This window comes from Haliotis asinina, chromosome 9, assembly GCF_037392515.1.
Source record: "Haliotis asinina isolate JCU_RB_2024 chromosome 9, JCU_Hal_asi_v2, whole genome shotgun sequence".
Lineage (NCBI taxonomy): Eukaryota > Metazoa > Mollusca > Gastropoda > Lepetellida > Haliotidae > Haliotis > Haliotis asinina.
In genome coordinates, this window is record NC_090288.1 from 51807880 (window position 1) to 51829827 (window position 21948).

At 37.6% G+C, this 21948-nt stretch overlaps 1 protein-coding gene across 1 annotated transcript in view; it reads left to right on the forward strand.

Moving 5' to 3' along the window:
* The window catches only part of LOC137295802 (NUAK family SNF1-like kinase 1), a 72356-nt gene that overhangs the window by 5796 nt on the left and 44612 nt on the right, over nucleotides 1–21948 (forward strand). The gene's annotated exons all lie outside the window — the stretch shown is intronic.

The window sequence follows — 21948 nt, forward strand, 5'->3', positions numbered from 1 at the left end:
CATAGTGGCATATCGGATAATTGACAAATTGAGCCGAGGAGCGTCTCCCCACACAAGACACATCCCTCCTGCTAAAACCCTTGTACTGGATGCCACCCTTCATTGATTGGCTGACTGGAGGCCATGAACAATAACTCTCGCCATCTGGCGTTTCTCCTCACTGGATCGCTTCAATTCCAGATTAATTTTGTGAAATCTGAATGGGGGTCGTTTGAATGAAGCCACGTGCCTCTGTCTGCAGTCTTTGTTGCCATGGTAAGGAGAAAGCCTGTTGGTTAAAGTTGCTCAAATTTGAAAAGAAATTCCATCCAATGGGCTTAAGACAGCCTTGACATGTCTTACAGTGTTTTTTTATTGAATATTACTATTTGAATGCTATGGTTTTCAGTTTAATTGCCTTTTTTTCTATTTTCTCATTTTTGACATAACAAATTGCGATGGTGCCTTTGAAATGGTATGGTTGAAAAACCTTCCCAATTGTACTGGTTTCAACTTAAAACAAGTAAAATCTATCTGAAGCACATAGTAAATATGCTCTAAAAGATATAGATTGCAGTTTAGGTTTATATTCTGATATCTGATAAATATATATCTTAAATATGTATTTTTTTTCAAACATTACGAACAGGTTTAGTTAGTCTTACTAACAGTCCCTGAAACAGAAATAATCAACCTAACAAAGTACATTTGTGAACCCTTGGCAAGTCTAGTTTCCTTCACTAATGCTCAGGGCTTTAATTAAAATTAGATAAAGAATTAAAACTTTTATATGATAGAAGAAATGTGATTTTAGAGGATTTACAAACTTATATACTCATATTGCATATACTCATACGCTGAAACAATATCCAGCCATCAGGTGTAAGGGACACCATATTTCATTATAACTATTCTCAAGTTGAAGCAGCATACTGAATAAATATATTCAGATACAGTTGTCTAGACAGACATGTTTCTTTTATTCAGAAATTATTCAGATGGTATACCTGAAGTTGTTCATCCATATATGTTTGTTTTTGTCTGACTCTCCAACTTCCCAAAATGTGACAATTCATTCCATTCCTTTTGAAATATCTGTATGGATATATAATACCTGCTTTTTTGAATGATGTTGTTCAGGGGTAGAGTAAGATTGGGTGATAGAGAGGAGTGGGCGTTACCACCCCATGGTCAGTCACTGTCCACAGGTGAGAATCCCGGGGAGGGGCTGTTGGTCAATAGGAGGGAAATAGTTTAGACAGCAGTGTGACTAGGAGGGGGACGGGGACCTTCGGTCAACACCTGGTGACCACTGTGGCCACTTTCAGCAAACAGTAAGTACCCAACACTTCCTTAGTAATGCGATTTAAGGAACACACCTGTTTGGGAAGAAAAGAAACAGTTTGTTTGTCAGTGACAACACAAGGGTGTTGGTTTATACTGATTAAGAGGGGAGTAGATTAGCAACATTGTGATACGTACGTGGACATTACGAATCCACAATGACAATTACAAAGAATTCTACCAAAAATATTCTGAGTATATTATTTCTTTGAGTGGCATTTAGAAGTTGCTATGATGAACAAGAAGGAGAGTTCTTTGTGTGTATAACTAATATATAATATTAGCGACATTTTGGTGTAGCTTCTAACATCATTATCGGGTGCTTGATAGTGGTATTAGCTACACCACAATGTGGTTCATATAAATATCAAGGTAGTTGTATGTCCATAGAACTCTCCTCATTGGTGAAATAACTTTTTACTGGCACATTTGTTTTTCGGTTGCTGGAACTGGTTCAGTATTTGTTCAAAATGCATGTGTAGGTATTTCGGTATAGTTGTCATGACAACTCAGTGAAGATCTGGTTTGCATTTGGTCTTCAGCAACAAATGCTTGTTGGCTACCAGGGTCGCTGAGTTGACATGTCATCGTATCCCATCTGCGTAGGTCAGTGTTCATTCTGTTGATCATTGGATTGTTTGCACAGACTCAGTTACTTGCAGTCCTGTCGCCATATGGATGGAATATTGCAGAGTGTGATAATGTGAAAACTAGATGAAATAATTTTTACTTTTTGAGGTATGCTGTGTTATTTTTTGTAACAATGTTTAATAGCAAAGAAGTAGAACAATACTTCAGTAAGGTTAAACCAGAATGATGCAGTTTGCTAGAGTCCTTTTAATTTGTTAATATAACTGACCAAATAATAATTCAAATGCTGCATTCTTCTCATTTTTTTGTTAATTTTATTTCTGGAACTAATTGTTAACGTTGCTCAAAAGGCTGGGCAGAGGGACACAATGAAGTTGAGGGAGTGTGTACCAGATTATGGCCATCTCTGTGTAAGTAACTTTGAAGAGTCAATTGACCTTATGATCAGTCTAATCCCAAATAGCAACACAGTAACTTTGTTTATTATGTACCTGCTCAATATCATTGTTAATCTGGGTCATCACAGGTCAGTGACTGCTGATCGGTTAACAGCTTTATGTTTGACCTGTAACAACACTAATGAGATTTTCTAGGGTGGAATGAGGGTACTACCCTGTTTATTGTTAGTTATGTATGGGGATTTGAGGGTATTACGGGCTGTATACTGTATGGGGATATGAGAGTATACTGGCTGTATGGGAATATGAGGGTATACTGGCTGTATTTGGAGATTTGAGGATATACTGGCTGTGTGTGGGTATATGAGAGTATACTGGCTGTATATGGGTATATGAGGGTATACTGGCTGTATATGGGGATTTGAGGATATGCTAGCTGTGTATGGGTATATGGGGGTATACTAGCTGTATATGGAGATTTGAGGATATGCTGTCTGTGTATGGGTTTATGAGGATATACTGGCTTGATATGGGTATATGAGGGTATGCTGGCTGTATGGGGATTTGAGGGAGCACTGGTTGCTTGTGGAGATTTGAGGATATGCTGGCTGTATATGGGGATTTTGGATGTCATGTACTTTTAGAGAGATATAGTTAAATCTGAAGGCAGGTTGTGACAGTTCAGGAACTGTGAGAGAGACTTGAGGAACATTGTCAAAAGGAGCATAGAGAGATGAAGGGGGATATGAGTTGGAGTTAAGGGGAGGGGGGATGAATATGGCGGATGGGTATAGGACAGGAGGGATGTGAGGTTAAGCCAAGAATACCCCATCAGAATGTCATAAATAGATCACCTTGATGTCTTCTTTTCAATGTGATCACAACATTGTGGCATAACCTGCCACAACTGGGTGAGCCCCATGTAGCTACAGCTGTCGGGTAAGTTTGGGGTAGTATCTCAGGAGGGGCCAGTTGTACAAAGGGTTGTGTTTAAGGGGGAAGGGCTTGCTTTGAGACTGGGCAGTAGGAAGGGTAATATTATTTAACTGATATCCTGAAAGTGGGGAACAACTTGGTCATGACCTTTAGGGGAACAATAATGGGGTAAATATTCAATCATCACCAGCAGTGAAAGAGCGAGGTTAGGTGTTGGGACACATAGGTGTTAAGTAATGCTAGATGGCACAATTCTCAAAGGGGTATGGGTTTACGTAAACATGCCCCTGATTGATGAGTGACCTCGGTGGTGATCAGGAGATGCCATAGATGAGCTTTGTGGGAAGTTCACCATAGGTGGAGATTTGGCTCCTTGTTAAGAGTTGCTGTTGAAGATAGTACAATACATCTTCAGAGGTCACTATACAGATGGATGTTTCAGATGGTAAAGCTCACTGTAAGCTGAAGGAACAGATAACTTACACTCTTGCGAATAACTGATTAAATGATGTTTTGTGTGACAGTAAGCAGTAGAGCTATTGTGTCATTCATTCACCCAATCAGGAGTCCATGGCAGGTGGTCAGACTCACTAACTTGGCGGAAACATGTACCACAGTTGTTTAGATTGATGCTCATGCTGTTGATCACTGGATTGTCTGGCCCAGACAACCAAAAAAGGAGGGAAGTAATTGAATTCTATATTGGATGAAGAGTGAATGTTCATGTTGTAGTGATTTGTTATTGTACATGAATCCCATCTGTAATGTTTAAGGGGTGGTGGGGTAGCCTAGTGGTTAAAGCGGTCGCTCATCACACCGAAGACCCGGGTTCGATTCCCCACATGGGTACAATATGTGAAGCCCTTTTTCTGGTGTCCCCACTGTGATATTCCTGACATTTTACTAAATGAGGCGTAAAACTAAACTCACTCACTCACTCACTCACTCACTCTGAAATGTTTAAACTCTTCAAAATCATTACACATTAGTTTTATTTTTTCCCACTTTTTCATTTCTATTTTTCTTAATGTGTTTTACAGATATTTCAGGCATACGATGGTTTCACTGTAATTATCTAATCTCGACCAGACTATGTAGCATTTGACATCATGAGCATATATCTATGCAACTGCAACAAAATGACATACACAACTCATGTTCACCAGCCTGACCACATGATTCTGTTAGATGCCTTTTACGACAAGTTTCTGTACACAGGCTGCTGTCTGGTGGCCAGAATGGTCCCGTGTCAGCTGATGACCTGGTGACATGATGTAGTTACAATGCCATGGCGACAGAGATGGTGTTGGTCTGTATCACACATCCTCTCCATGTCATGGTTACACATTCAGATGGTCACTTGAAGGTCAACATGAACACCCAAACCATCAGAATAATGTACGAAAAGAAGAAAGGTACACCATAGGTTCTGGGTTATGAGGGTTACCATGGTATGTTTCCCAGGGAGTAAAACATTTGTTCAAGATGGCATGTATGTGAAGTGATGCTTATCTTTCTTGGCTATGGTACATGTTAAAAGGATTTGAATCCCGGATGGTACTCACCCCAACAAAAGTCCTAGTATCTATGCTTTACTGAGTATAATCCCAAATATGACATATGTTACATGTGACCATTTTCTAAATGGTATTGTATATTCATGTTAAAGAGAATGTTGCTCAAGTTTTTAGCAGTGCCAGCAAATATGAGTAACTGTCCCTTTAATATAATTTTCATCGTCTGATAAGATATTGTGGTTCAGGGACTATTTTCTGTTGTAATGAGAAATTGTATCATGGTTTCTGAATGTGTATTTTTGAAAATTATATCCACCGGCCTAGGCATTGCTTTTACAGCAGGAGATAGATTCACGTAGAATAGTGGACATGTGTCTGTATTCTTAGGCAAAGTTTTTAAATCTCAGGTGCAGGTGAGAGGAAAGAAACCGAACTAAAAGGTTTTTTATCTCGATGAATCAATCAACATGCTCTTACGCTCATTGTTTCCTGGCAACTGAAGAATGCGGCATCTTATCAGTTGTCCCTAATCACAAGGATTGAATTTCACACACATGATCTTCTGTTGTGTCACTTACTCAAAGGCAATGTCAACACTGAAAAAAAAACCTGTGGTCAGAAAAATATCTGAAACCTTAAACCAGGTGAGAGGCCAAGTATGTCTCTGCTTGTGCACCGAATACCTCAGGCTTGTTTTGTAACCTGCCCCAGCTAACCTGTTCCTGATAGAATGATTACAGGGTGGTGTTACCCAGGGGTTCAAACATTGTTGTCCTTGTATCAACCGTCTGCACAAGATATGTAAATTAAGAACAATTTCAGTGCATTCCAGTTTGACCTTTGAGGTGGGTAGTGTAATATGTTTATGTAAAGCAGTTAAATTGCTCGGCTAGTGAGGAAAGTATCAGTTTTGATGAAATTATAGGGATGCCTCAGTTCAAACCTATTAACAACTGTAGTGACGGATGAGAGGAAGCGTGCCAAGATGTACTATGTAGTAGTCACATTCACTGTGAGGACGTTGGCGTTAGAATGAAGGGTGTACACCATTGTGTATCCTGCTTCAAATAAGCATGCTAACCTAATGTTTCTCCATAAACATCAGACTTTCAGTGCTTTCTGGAACACTGGTTTAATTCACACACTTATACTTCTCACCAATTTTATTGTGATCCTTTGAAACTGTGTACCCACTGGGATAATTTTGTTGTTAAATGTTTTGCAGTATCATGCTATAGATACATAAATATGATGTTTGAATCACCCGGACAGGATTGGATGCACAGGCTCCATGACTTGGTTGGTGCGGGTCGCTGTATCCAAACTGCATAGATCGATGCTCTTGGTGTCAGTCACTTGATTGTCAGGTCCATACTCGATGATATACAGACTGCTATCACATTACTGGTATATTGCTGAGTAAAGCATTTAAACCAACATACAAAGAAATGTTTGTTTATCCATTTGCTGTAATAGAGACAGAGTGAAGATGTCCACCCACTGCTCTTATTCAAATATTATATATGCTACTTAAATTATCAATGACAGAAGCCTGAATCTTTCGCCAGCATTTATGTGCAGCCTTCATGAATTGCCAGCAAATAAGAATAGTAATTGTATATGACTAAATGAAATACAAGCAGATGTATTTGTTGCATAATACTTAAGGTACCATTAATAAAGACATTTAATTTTTGTAGCCAAGACAGCTGTAATAATGCTGAAAAACATTTTGATAGGAACAAACAATATTTAATTTGAAGAAAAACGAAACGTGAAAATGTAGACTTGCTTCATTTAGGACAGCAACATTACAGTAAGGGCAGGGTGGAAGGGAAAATGATATGGTTCAGGGACTTTGAAACATACTTGAGATACCTAACACAAGTGATTCATCTCTCTTTTATGAAGCCATACCTTGTATTTATCCTCATTACCTATGTCTCACCAAGTCAACCAAGTGTTGTCTAATTGACAGAATGCTATAATCATAATGAGAGAATGGCTCTTTGATCATTGTACAGGCCTTATGATCAGAGGCTTACACATGTAGACTCGTTCATACAATCACAATGACCGGCCAGTATAAATCTCAGTCCTAACTCCAGCCAGGACATGAAAGATGATTGTGATGTATGTCCATCTAAAGGCCTGGTTAAGGTTTGACTGATGGGCGGTGGGATGGGATAGGTTACATGATGACAGTTTGATAGAGGCTGAGGCAGGAAGGGGAGCTATATCAAATAGGCTTAGTGGTAGGCAGGGAGAGGTACTCTGTCCTATCTTTTTTATGAATAGTGTGGATTAAGGTAGATGAGACAGGTAGGAATGTGAATGGATTTGTTTTATAATGATGAAATACATTCAAAAGGCAGACACTTGTCAGTAAATGGTACCAGGTCAAGTCTGTTTCATGGAGTGCTCAGATTAACTTAGATTTATGGAACAGTAGGGAATGGTTTGTGGTGTGATGGAATATATGTGTAATTCATGACAAATCTGGATCCAGAAGATATGTATATATCATATTTTATTATATTTTATTTTTGTTATTATATGCCAGGGGTGTCATGAAGAATACATTGGGCAAATGGAATGCTTGAGGGACAGAATGCACATCCATAAACAGCAGATTAAGGACCCCAAAAGGGTTTTTGCATCCCCTTAAGTGCTGACATCAACAAATGCGCAACAGGAAAGGAAATAAAATTTAAAATTTTCTCTTTTTACAAGTTTTGAATACTGTTGATGCCATGCTGCATAAAGCTTAAGAAAACTTTTTCATAAAAGAATTGTGCCCATCGTTAAATCAGTAACTCATTGTATTGGAATTATACTTGTTTTTCGTATGCTTCTACTGTATTACTGTCAGTGTTAAAGCCGCCAATGTGATGTCATGGCAATGCCGCGTCACAACATTTGTATATAGTTGTATTGTGACGTCAAGACAAAAGTGACATCATAACAGTCTGTTCAACTGAAAACACTTTTCTCTGAAGACACATGATTGAAACATGTAGGAGAAGATCTGTGTTGTGTTATTATTTTGGAAAATACTTCTTATATATCATACTTTATATATGTATAAAATCCGGCTTGAGTTTTGTTATGACTACATTACTAAGAAAGTTTAATCCTAAATATGACGTATGTAGAATCTTGTTGCTTATCACAGCACCGAGTATATTCCATCTCTAAGACCAACTCCAGGGCAATAGTCAAGTCGGAAGCAATCAATCTGGTGATCGACATTATGAGCAATAATCTATCCCCATTGGGTATTTTGACATTCTAATGGAATGCAGCCCTGATACAATGGCACCAATTCAAACTCTGGAATCTGCTTCAGTGAGTAATGTAGCTGTGGGCAGTCAGGGAAACATAGCCATCTTTGATTTTGAAATGTGAATGCATTTTACTGAGTTAAGGTTTACTTTCCTCATACGTTTTATGTGTCAGCATTTGAGTTGAAAAGAAACTGTCGTGGGACTGACAATACATACAGTAATGTCCTGATCTGATATTCAGGTATCATTAACTTTTGTGAACTTGTTCTTACAGAGTTTTTGTGGGGCTGCAACATCACTTTGGTACTGTTACTTTTAACAAGTTTCAACTTCATTCTAGGTTTGGATATTACTCACAAAAATCCTTTTAAAGTGCTCAGTGTTCACAGAACTGAAAACTTTGAAAATAAGAAAATAGTTTTGCAAGTATTGATCTTTATTGTATCATGAAAATGTGTTCATTTTCACTAAAATTTAAGTGGATGTAAGTGAATGTATTAACCAGAGACTGAGTCTGTGAGGAAATGATTGACCTCCAGACCGACACAAGGAGTGCCTCATCCAAGGATGTAATGTTCCCTCCAGCCAGGTCATTGCGACTGGAGAGTAATCGCTCTTCCATATTTAACCAGCACAGGCTATTTTGAAGTTTTTAATTGCACAGAATCAAACATACATCGCCTACGCATATTTTGTGAACAGGAAGCACGACTTTTTTACCTGACATCAACATGCAGATAGACAAGTAGAGAGAGATGAACATGATGTACTGTTTTCTCAAAAACTTGTTACTGTTAAAATATTACCTGTTTTATTTTGACAGGTTTTCCTGGTTTTGACAAGTAATCACTGTTCGTTTAAGCAAACATATTTACTAAATATGAAGGGATATATTTTGACAGGTTTCTCTGCTCTTGACAAGTATTTACTACTTTTTTCTTCAAGCATATTTACCAAGTTCGAAGGGATGTGTTTCTCCTTGGATAAGAATTCAAACAGATTGTCTTCTAACTTGTGTCATACTGAAAAATGTATTTGCTCAGGTGAATATTTTGAGAATTCTGAGGGAGGTTAAATGTAAGTCAGTGCAAAAGATTAGTAAGTTTTATAAATAGAACAGTTAGTTTACCTTGTAAGAGAATCTGCAGCCTGAAGTTGCAGTATTTAAGGTAGTGGTTTTCCATGTTTTTCAACATATGCCATCAAACTTCATGCATATCATGTATAGCATCAAAATAACTTTACAAACCACATTCATGGCTTTATCTGAACCGTATTCAGACCCAGTGGCAAGTGTCGTTAAAATTTACAAAAGCATGTGGACAAATTCTGCTGTAAATACTTATGAATTATGTGACGATTTTGTGAAGGTGACATATTTCATTGATTAAGCGACACTTCAAGAAGTATGAGTGCACTGCTTGTTAGCGATATTATTTTGGGGGGACACTAGTAAAGGGCTTCACACATTGTACACATGTTGAGAATCAAACTTGGGTTTTCTGTTTGACGAACAGATGCTTTAAGAAATAGTCTACCACTGCAACTAAACTTATAGCATTGTTGTTTTGACTACAGTGTTAGATAACCATGAAAATTAGGAAGCACCTTTTGATGATAGAGTTTTGTAACATAAATAACATTTTTTCCTGGTTTGTGAAGGGCCCCTAGTTTTGTGTTGAGCGTGGAAGCCATTACAATGGTGGACTTCATGTAAAGACCGAATAAAGCTTTTCATAATATTGTACACTGATAAATATGTGAATAGCGACACATAAATGCAAGTGCCACTGAAGAGGTAAAGGTTTGATGTTGTACACTATTAGAATATATTATGATTATGCTAGGTTATTTCACAATGAAGCAGAAAAGGTTATCTGCTATTAAATACCACTCTAGTTATGTACATTTAGTCTGAACACATCGGACATGTAGAAGTTCCAATATTTACATGTACTCAGTGCAGGCAGACTCAACTGCTTATTGAATAACTCTCTGAAGACTTCAGTTGAATTTCATGTTTAACTTTTCAATATAATTTCAGTCGAAAATTTACATTATAATTGTTCAAGTCTGAATCTTCAGTGCATACGATGTTACCCTTAAATTTCTTTGGAGTGCATTTGCCAACAAGCCAGTATAGACTTATACCCGCCCGTTGCGACGTAATTGAAATGGTCTCATCTTTTCATGCACATACTTTGTTCAAACATAAAAGAATTAAAAATGAATTGCTTTAGAAATTGATAATAGCAGTCCTTATTTGCCCATGTGTGAAGCCTGACGACGGACAGTCTTGACAAAGGACGGAGCGGAAACAGAAAAAAACTGCAAATTTATGGCGTGACAGTGATAGAAAAGTTATGAGGTAGCTAGTGTTTGATAAGCAATGCAAGGCTGAATATCACAAGCACATTGACGTGCTCTAACCCAGACAAATCTGTGTCATCCAATCAGGGTGGCAGGATTTGCTGAGGTGATACCATAATGTTTCTGTCAAAATGAATAGCTAAGCAGTAATAGTTTTTATCTCTTTGTTTCTGGATATATTAATAAGAGTGTTTGTTGATATTTATATGTGGTTTGTTTACAGAAGGAAATGATTATGTGATTATGTGGGGTTTTTTTAGTCCAGATAGGTATACTTTACCACCTGATATTTAATTACTTCCTGAGAAAAGAAGTTAATATCAAAACAAAAATGTCATTAGTTTCAATACATTATTGTCACACTTCTCTTCATTTTCAGTAACTATATGTTTATTTAAACGTTATATATAAATGACAGATTAAAACCTTATGGCCTAACATAGATAGAGAATGACTTTTGAAGCCACTATAATTTTCTCAGTCACTGAAGCCAGCATATTTACTTGTTTTATCAGTGTACACTAGTGTGATGTGAGGTTAATGTTAATCTGATACCTGTATCACCATACATTACCTCATTAAGGTGACAAGTGACCACATGGTCAAGTACAAGAGGACATAGTCGTGTGTAGCACTGAGGTCAAAGGTAAACGGAGCACAAGGTGGACAGCTGTAGGAATGCTTGCTGGAGCTTGATTGACTGAAGTATGAAAATTAACCAATCACTATATTGATTTAAGTAGGGTTAATCACCAGTGCAAAATAATCCTGTCATACCATATATATTGAAAAAAATCTTTGATTTTGACATGTACAATATTTTGATTTTTGTATATTTCACTGATATTGGTATCGCTTCAACTGATGATTTTTGGATGTGACAGAATCTAGAAATTTGAAATAGTATAGAGGATACATCTGTCGGAGAAGGTACAACTAGTTTGGTTCACGTCTGCGTTTCACACGGAAAGATGGTACTGTTGTTTCCTTGCCTGATGCTCCAGTTAAGGGATAAAACAATTCCTGGTCAACTTGAAGTCTGCCTTCTAATTGTAGTGGTCGGCTTGAGAATATAGTTCTGCATTTGTTATAAACTGTTGCATAGAACTTCAATAGGGTAGCAACTTACCTAAGCCCAAGGTAGTACAAACAGTGACTCACATTCATGCTATGCAGGTCCCAAAAATTTGAATGCAATGTTCAGCACCATTTTTATCTTGCCCTTTAGCATTACCAAAGATAAATTTGTTTCAAAAATATCACTGGAAATGGTACACACACACAATAAGCTGAGGGGTGTGATTGTTGTGCTGCGTGAATATACAGGTAATGAGTACAACATTCGACATCAGGACACAGGTATTTGTTGTTGAAGTGCTGGCTGTGTCAGGAAATGTAGCAAGAAGGGACTTGTACATTGGAACCCAGGGGACCAAAGGAAGGTGTTATGGGCTTCACCCTCCCTCAGGAATATTTGCCTGGGACCTTTCGAGGAGACTGGAAGTGCACATAGGAGAAAATGCTTTTGATATTGTCATTGCAAAGGATTGTGGGTCAAGGCTCCGAGCGAATTGTATCGATTTGTTGTAAGGAAATTTAACAAGGAAGTGAAAACCTTAGACCTGAACTGGTTTGAAAACTTATTTTTGGGAATGTAAACGTTTTATGTATTTGCATAAATTTTAGATGTCACACATTTTAACTTTGATGCAGCTTAGCATATGACTGCAGGTGTCTCCCAGGTGCTAATTAATTTATGTAAGGGGTAGGGAAGAGAGCTCATAAAAAATATGCAACAAATGAAATTCTTTTTCCAAGATGGATTACTAGTGAACAAACATTGCGTAAATGATTATGAAATTGGAGAGTATACCTTGATAGTTACATGTTCACATGTTGTATTCAATATGCATCGTAGTTATTTTGAAAATCTTTAATATGCTCAAGAAAATATAGACAAGTACATGTGACATCTTATTAGGGGGATGCTAATAGAGTTACAGAACAGATTGGTCATAGTGCTTGTATTTCAAAAGGCACATTATGAGCTGAATATGGGATACAGTAATGTATGTAGTGTCCCAAACTTGCAGACAGTGATTGGGAAACATGAGAAAGAAACATCAGTAACAAAAAGGAAAATTAATTTTCACAGCTCACAACCCTTTTCGCTGACAAAGCATTACAGTCCTGTCTGAATCAACAAAATCTTCAACATCCCATTGGTTGTTCACTGTTGCTGGGTTCAAACTGGGTCAGTTACGAGGAATTGTCTAACCTGCAACTGATGCAGAACTGCATGATGGGAGATGTATTCAGCAATGTTTACCTCTCAACCTCTATCACAAGCATTGATTATCACCTGAATACCTTGCCTTGACAGTGTTGCTGGTCCTGAGGGACTACATAACCTGTTGTTAAACAAACGATGATGGATCACCCACAAGCTTCATTGGATAATCTTGTGGACTGGCAGCCATCTTTGATTTTCAAGGTTCACTTGGTCCTTTGATTCCTAATGGTCAGTTTAATGACCAATTATCATTACCCTTGATCCTTTAACATCACAGGCTATTAGAATTCCTCTGACCTCCTTCTAAGACATTGCGTTTGGACTGTGGAATGTTATTATCATTGTGGTTTTACTCCATTGAGAAACGATTGAAATGATCTGACACCATAAGTGTTTGTAAAAGGCAAATGGCTATAGCCTGTTGCTATGCTTGCCCTACAGAAGTCTCTGTTGAAAAGTACTTACAGTTTATTACTATGAATTCCTTAAATGACTTGCTTCCTTTAAGGAGATATTAATTCATTCTCCAACATTACATTTCACATGCTTGCAGTGACCTGTGAAACATCAAGGTGATTATTTGTAGTGTCTAGTTTCTTTGTCAAGGCATTCCTTGCTCCTTGAATACAGAAAGTCATGTGACAATTACCTGATGGTAATCTCCTTTCAAGAAATCAACTATGGGTAGCCGCAAGGTTTAAACAATGGTTTTCTATGGAAACTTGCATCTGTGTTCCTTTGTACAATGCAGGAGTCAGTGCTTAATGTCCTGCTGTTGCATATAAGGGGATAATGCTGAAGATGATGGGAAATTCACTCATGAAGGTTTGAACCTCTGTTGAAGGAAAAGTGTGCTGGAGCATTGTGATGGCAATGAAAAAACATCAAATATATAAATTTAAGAAACTACACTTCCTTTCATTACTACGTGAAGTTACCAGATCGTAGATGCCTATATGGACAAAAATCTGTATTGGAATTAGAAGTAGATAAGATTTTGAATATACAGCTTATATATTTTGAGTGCAGAGCATTCAGCAAGTCACTATTATCATAATCATCACTATCATCATTGTCATCATCATTGTCACCACCACCACCACCATCATCATCATCGTCATCATCATCATCGTCATCATCATCATCGTCATCATCATCATCGTCATCGTCATCATCATCATCATCATCATCATCGTCATCATCATCATTGTCATCATCATTGTCACCACCACCACCATCATCATCGTCATCATCATCATCATCATCATCATCATCATCGTTATCATCATCGTCATCACCATCATGGCTGTCGTGGTCATCACCTTCATCCATCACACATTAAGTACAATGTAACAAGTTGAGTACTATCATGAGCCAATCAGATAATCACATCCTTATGATGGAGATGAGCCTCTGTTCATCTGCCCTGGAAAGAGGCCACATGAGGATCTGTTCCAGCAGCCTGACAGTCTCTACCCATCCTGTCATGCTGACCACCTGACAGAGTAGCAACAACTTGTGTTATCTGTACAACATCAAGCCCCGTGTCTGTGAAGCAATCACAGCCTTCACATTCATTCAGCCACAGCATGGGGCGTGGATGTTGATATAGGTATCAGACTGCTTGTGTTTGGTTCCAACAGCCTTAGACAAAGGCATCCTGGGCTGGGAGTGTTCCATATGGTAACAGGCTACCATGTTTGGTTAATACAACCTGAGTTGAGACGGAATCATAGAGGAATGACTGATGAAGGAGCTTCTTGAAGATATCTGTGGTGGTTTTTGATGCTGACACTTCTCAGTTGACACTTACATAATGAAGCTTGAAGAGATGATTAATATGGTGGCCCTTCTTGAAGAGCCTATTCCCTTGGGGACTCTTGGTTAAGATATACTTTTAGCAACCTTTGCTGTGAATGTAACATTAACAACCTATCTGTATGTCACAATGTGAATGAATCAATTGGATGACCTGGTTGAGGGACCTGGTTCATTGTGTATCATCGTACCCGGACACCATTGATTGTTGTTTCTGATATCAGTCACTGAATTATCTGGTCCAGATTATTTATAGATCAATGTCAAAGTTGGAATAATTCTGAGGTCTTAATTGATGTACAAACAATTTGGTTTTACTTGCTTTTTTGATAGACTATTGTCTTCTATGAAGTGCCTTTTATTAATTACATTTGTATTTACTAACAATAACTTTTCCCAGTGTGTACAGTATTTGAATTTGAAATAGTTTTTGTTAAAGAGGATGTTGCTGTATTAATATTTGATGAATTATTTTTTCTGTGATTATATCCTCTGGCAGAAATGGGTTCCGATTGTGCCAAGGAGAGAACACTCACAAACGTTTATTATTCCAAATATAATTCCATCACTGTATGCCAATGAGTTATGCTCTGTCAAAACTCTAAAATGACAAACAAGAGATTTGCAAAATGAAATTCCTCTTCATGCAGCAAGTAAACCCACAGTGTTGTTTTGCCTTCAGTGATGTTTGATAAAGGTTTCATGTGTGTGTTTGCAGAAGGTTGGCATGGACTGGTAGAGTTCATGGTCAGTCATAGGTCTTTGATCTGCATTTGAGTAGGTCTATCAGGGGTTCATTAGGTAAAGCCTCTCTGATTCCCCGATAAGCAAGTACACCACTACACCCCAGGGGGTACATGTACCATATGTGCAAATAACACAGGTAGAGAATCCCTGGTTGTGGGATTTCAATGGGTCTCTTTCAGCTCAGCATGATGTTGGCAGATTACTGGACAAAGGTGTTGAAACAGAGGACAAATCATGAATGTTTTTATCTTGATGGGGTCTAGCTTTGGAAGTGACCGATAGACTGTGCTGTGTGTAATTCACACGTGCTGGTTTCGTTAGACATTGTGTTTGGTTTAGTTTTAAAGTTCTGGTGGGATGTGATGTGATTTCTTCTCTCTTTCTATAGGTGTCTTGTCATTTAAACATCATGTAATAGGTTGAACAAGCATTATTTTCTCGCCTAATTTTCTTGGGTCAGGACCCAGAGCCTTGTTCTGTTGTTGAAGGGCAATGGAGTAGTCTACTGGTTAAAGTGTTGTTTGTCACGCTGAAGACCCTTTTGCCAATTCCCAACATGGGTACAAAATGTGAAGCCTATTTGTGGTGTACCTTCATGGTGTCTTGTTCATTGTAGCTGACATTGACTTTTCAAACAATATTCATAATCATATTACCGGCCTAGTTTTATAGGTACCTTAACTGTAAATTTAAATAAATGTTATGAATTGTCTTTGATAAAAGACAGATAATATTATTAATGACACAAACTGTTTATGAAGATAGGGAATATAGGTCTACAGAGGAAATATGGTTTTGGTCAATACAGAAACAAAGTAACTTCACATAATAATTCTGTGAAAGTTTCACGTCAGAAGGCCTTCTTTATTACCTTATCTTTATAAAACCATATATATATAAAAGTTTCCAAATTAAATTTGTTTTGTGAGATTTCATTTAACCAATTTTCAGATACAGTTACATGGTGATCCTACAGGCCGAGGCAATGAAGATTATAATCTCGGTATATCTGTAACCCAAGCTGAACGGATTTTCCCATATGGGCGCGGAGATCGGATGATTGCTCCATTGTACTATCGCCCCTCACAAAATGTCCGTCTTACAAGCAGCTGTGAAATTCAGCTTGTAGATTATTCCTAACAACTACCTAAAGCTTTCAAATTTCATCAGTTACATGGTTGAGATTAAGTGCCGATAGCATACTAATTTGGTTGGCATGACCAAGTACCTCACTGAAAGCTGGTTTGACATGTGATAGCTATTGTTTATAACAATAATCATTAAGGCAAGTGCAGTACACCTTTGAATTGCCATACCTGTGTCGTTACACCCAGTTGCCTTTGAAATACAATACTGATTACAGGTATGTTGTTTAGGTGTTGGAAAACGTTTAAAAAATATGCATAGTTTCTGTTTAGTTGTTATCTGGTTGTCATGTTGATGGAATTTTAAGTAGTAGAAATTATTGGCTGAGCAGATGTGCAGGATGAAATTAATGATTGAACATTTAGATGTGGTTTTGAAAAGATGACTTAAATGTAGGGTAAGGTGAAGGACTTGATTTTGAACAAATAAGGTTCAGGTATGAGGTGGTGTTAAAAGGTCATGAGGTGTTTTATGACAAGTAGGCAAAAAAGATGGTTTAAGATTCTTGAGTTGAAAGATATGTAGATATATGACAGAGATAAGAATTGGGCAGTAATTGGTTGTTAATTGTTAAAGTGGTTGTCAAAAGCATGGTCTTATGATTGTCTTACCTGTTAGACTATCATAGGGCAGTTTTAGGTTATTGTGGGTGTTATGATTATCTTTGTGCTAAGCATGATGTTAAAGTCGATGTTAAAGTACAGGCTTTGTGGTCACCTCAGTGCTAAGACAGTCTTCAGTTGATGCTAAAGTACATGAGGTTTGATCATTTGGGGACAAAGCCAATCTTTCTTCAGTTAGAGTTTTATCCTTACAATCATCTTAGCATGAACTGATAGCTTTGTAGGACATTCCCCATGTGGTCGTCATGTGGTTGTAATATGGTACTTTGTTAATTGTTTTGGTCTTTGGGTGAATCATTTGCAAATTTCAGTCGTAAGTGCTAGCATCAATATAGCTGAAAAACAGTTTAGGAGGTTGAGGAGAATGAGTTGGGTGACATCCATGTCGCAGAAGAACAAGTTTAGATAACTTTATACATTGTGACTGTGTGGTAGCCTAATGGTTAAAGCATCCACTCGTCATGGCAAAGACCTGGGATTGATTTCCCCCATGGGTAGACTGTGTGAAGCCCATTTCCAGTGTCCCCCCTCCTGTGATATTGCCAGAATATTGCTACAAGCTGGCAAAACCATACTCAATCACCATTTATGTATGGCCCTTGCAGGAAGATTTCATCATGTTCCCATTTTGCAAAAATCTCTCTGTTTCTAGGTGCTCTGATTGGTTGGCAATTTTAAAGTTTTCGTGTACAGAATCTATGCTGGTGATATGAATAAAGTCCATTGTTTCAGAACACGGCTCAAGATTCGGAGTCTCGTCAGTAGTTGTTTCAATTAGAGGCTGCTAAAATTGTTTGATTTTCAGCACAAGACTGGTCATTATTGTAGTTTTGTAAAAATGATTTCAGGAATAATTTAACGAAAATCAAAGAAATCGCTTGAAACCATTTTGTAATTAGGAATAAACGAGAATGTATCCTTTCATTATTACATTGACACGTAACTTGTTAATTTTATCAAGAAGCTGTCGGTAGTGTTTGTTTGTTTGTTTATTGCCTTGGGGGTAAACATCCCTCCCACAGCCAACAGGTCCCCTTCCAACACCCCCCTTGTCTGTGTTAGCTTTAAGGGAGAGTAACTTCTTTGTGGCCGAGCAAATCACCAGCTCTCCATCACAAACATTTGTCAAGTGGCGACTTTAATGGCCTATTATGACTGTATATGCCACAAGTTGGTATGTCTTTTAAGCCAGATTGACATACGTTTGATACATCCTAGATGTTTAGTCAGTGTGTGGGTTTTATATGCTCCATTTCTTCTCAAAGGATCGGGCTAATGGGAGAGGGTTGCAAGACTGAGGGGTCACACTGATTCAGGTACAGTGACCTGTAGCAGCTGATACTCTGATAAACACCAACTGATACAATACCAGCACGATGGTATGAGACACAGGTATCAACTCACACAATGATAGTACTGGATGCTCTTATACTGTAATAGCTTTACAATGATCTCAGATCTCAAGTCTGTAACATAAGGGTAGCCTAGTAGTTAAGGTAGTTGCTCATAACACCGAAGACCTGATTCGATTCCCCACATGGGTGCAATGTATGAAGTCCAGTTTGGTGTCCCCGCCATCTGGGCATGATATTTGCTGGTATATTGCTAAAGGCTGCAAAACTCACTCACTCAATCATTTTGTGTACAGTTTATGCCTGTATAGTGTCATTTTCTTGTATGTTATACGACGTTTAGATAGATCCAATAAAACTAAGTTTGTGGTTCCGATTACACTTAATTTTAAATTAACCTGGTAGGAATGCTTTTTATCTTTTTTATGTTGCTGAACCACTGTAAAGTTAGCAGGTGTGCATATAGTTTTATGTGCCCTATATTGTCATCAGGCTTCAGGGGAATGTTGCTTATACCACACTCCTGACCGATTGGTGAGATAATTTGAAACCTGGATTTTGATTGGACCTTAGGTGTGTACATTCAGAAAAAGGTAATAAACTGTGAAATAAAGTGAGAATATACATGGAAGAAACATCTCACATTCCCCAGCCTTGGCTACAGCATCACTTCGGACCCACAGCAATAAACCCAAGGTTGACGTTTCCTTGTAGACTGCATTTGGAAGTGCTAACAGCCTGACCTCATGGTCGTCAGGGAATGCTATTGTAAGATTATTTCACACCAGTTTCATTAACATTGGAGGAAAGACAGAGTTAAATTCTTCATCTTCTCAGTTTTCTACATTTCTGTACTTTGATGCTGCTCAAATTGAGACAGGTTTGGATATCTTCTGTCTAACAGGTTTGGATATCTTCTGTCTAACAGGTTTGGATATCTTCTGAAGTGTAACAGAACCACTAGATGTTGCATCATAGGAATGGGTTATGGTCAGTTGTACTCAGAAAAAAGATGATATTATGTCAGTTACTTGACAGTATCAAGTACTACTTGTCTGACACCATCTTCTAGCTACCAATCATATTTATTCCCAATCTTGGCACTCTGAAGATTTGTATTAGAAGTCGATTGGCAGGTTTCCTCGTCACATCAGAATTAATTTAAATATCTTCCTTAAAATGTTTCATAGAATGCTTTCCTGTTTCTTTTGAGAGCCTGAGATTATAGCTGATCTTTGGTCGCATGGAAGGACTATCTGTAATTATTACCTTTATCCCACAAATAAATTTTGTCTGTAAGTGTATTTTGTGTTACACTATTTTCTATCTTATTGAATAACATTGGAAGATTTCACAGTTATTGTTATCAAAGTTACAGATTAGTGCTGCTTGATTAGATATGCCTTAGTCCCGACTAAATTGATTTTCTCATTCAAAGCAAATAAAGAGCCCTTTTCTATTCAAAGATTTGTGTTGACGACAGGTGAAATACGCTGTCGTCAATCTCACCACAGGTGAAATACACTGTTGTCAATTGCAAGTATACCTGGTTCTCAGAGATAGGGTCCTTGTGATTAATACCATACCTACATATGACATCACCACTTAGATATGAAATCTAAAACCTGGTTCACATGTACTGGATACAGTGATACAGATACGAATGTCTGTTTTCAGTGATGTGGCTCCTTCAGAGTGTCATCAGATATTTGCTCGGTATTGAAAAGCAACACCTACTATTGTATGAGGGATGGTTTTATAGGATGTTTCTATAGCATCAATGTCATCCCGCATTCCCATGTTGTTAATGTACCGCTGTTAATGGACCGAATTAATGGTTTATTTCATGCTTGATTGAAATTGACAAGTATCAGGAAAAGAATTAACATAAATGACTGTGAGATGTCCATTTGGAAAGAGAAGATAAGGATGTTTGGAAAATTTGTAAAGTTTGAAATACTTTTATCTCAATCAGTGTTTATAGTCTTGACTGATAAGTGACAACCATTATGGAAAGAAAGTCAAGTGAGTACAATATAAATCTTTCACCACTGATCCAAGGATTTGGAGTATAGAAGGTTGATAGTCATTAGAACTAGGTTAATGACAGTTGAATAATCTTTATTTCACAAATTATATATTTCCTTGTCACAGAAGGTTTTTTTTAGGAAAGACTAAAATGATATACATGGTGTACCACTTTGACAATATAGTGTAGTTTGCTGTTTGTTGTTTAGCATCACATCCAGAAATAATAGCACTATATGATGGTGGCCTGTAAATAATCCAATCTGAACCAGACAGTTCAGTGATTGACAGGATGAGCAGGTAGTTACAATACTGTGACATGCATCAACCATTACCCTCTCATGGTAATGGTGACCCTTTAAATAGTTGTCATACAGCCAGCATCTTAGGGCTCAGAGGACTTGCATCATCTTAGCAAGAATGTTACAATCAAACTTGTATTTCATCAATACGATTGTTCAGTTTGAATGAGTATACCCGGTTATTTGTAGCAAGAATAGACATATGGTACTAAAACGTTGATTAAATTATTCTAAAAGTTAGTCATCATTGACTTCTAAATTCTCTACAGACTCAAACAGACTCTTGAAAGATACAATAAATAAATAAATAAATATCTATCTATACAAGAAACTCTGAATACCTAATGTGAACGAATGCACAATGCATCAACAAAGTATCTTGAGCCTATTAAGACCCGAAAAATAGTCACACTGCTTTATCAGCAATTTTTTAGCAGCTATTTACCTAAAAACCCTTCTTGTCAACCTTTTTCCTGTACTTTTTGAAGACACCAAGAGATGTTGTGGAACTTCCTGGCATTCGCAGTGTCATAGTATTTAATCAAACTGTGTGAAACAGAAATTCATTTGCCAGAAGGAGATTCGAGACATATTTATAATTACTGATGTATACTGGCAGCTTGTAAAACACATCCATGTGCTTAACTCCCCAAGTGGAGTTCATCTCCTATTTGGAATGCCAATATTTCGAATACCTCATCAGTCAGGCCTACTACAAGGGACATTCATAAGCACCGTCTTTTACGGAAATGCAAACTGAAATGACGACACTGCTTGCTTCTACAGAGCATTCAGGAAGACGAAGCTAAATATGGAATGGGGAAAAAACGCACCACAACATGTGTAGCACTTGGCCTCAGAATTTTGATTGTGTTTTTTTTAAGTTTCCGTAAATGACAGGAAGACGCAACTAGGTCTGTGTTTGTATTGTGTCAATCTGGTTCTCTGGTATTCTCCATGTTTGTTCTTGTGCAAGAGTAGTTTCCGACAACTTGTGCACATGATATCTGTGAACAAAGGTTTTGCACTGACCTGCGTCATCAGTTTGAATATTTGTGCCTTGTGCACATTTTCAAATGTTTATCACAAAATCTGTTTTGGGAAGAATCTTCTGTTTTGAGATACAATATTTCCCTAGGGCACTTGCTTATGTTGTGATAATTTTGAAGATAAATATGGAAATATTGAAACTGTGAATAATTCTTGTCACATGTCTG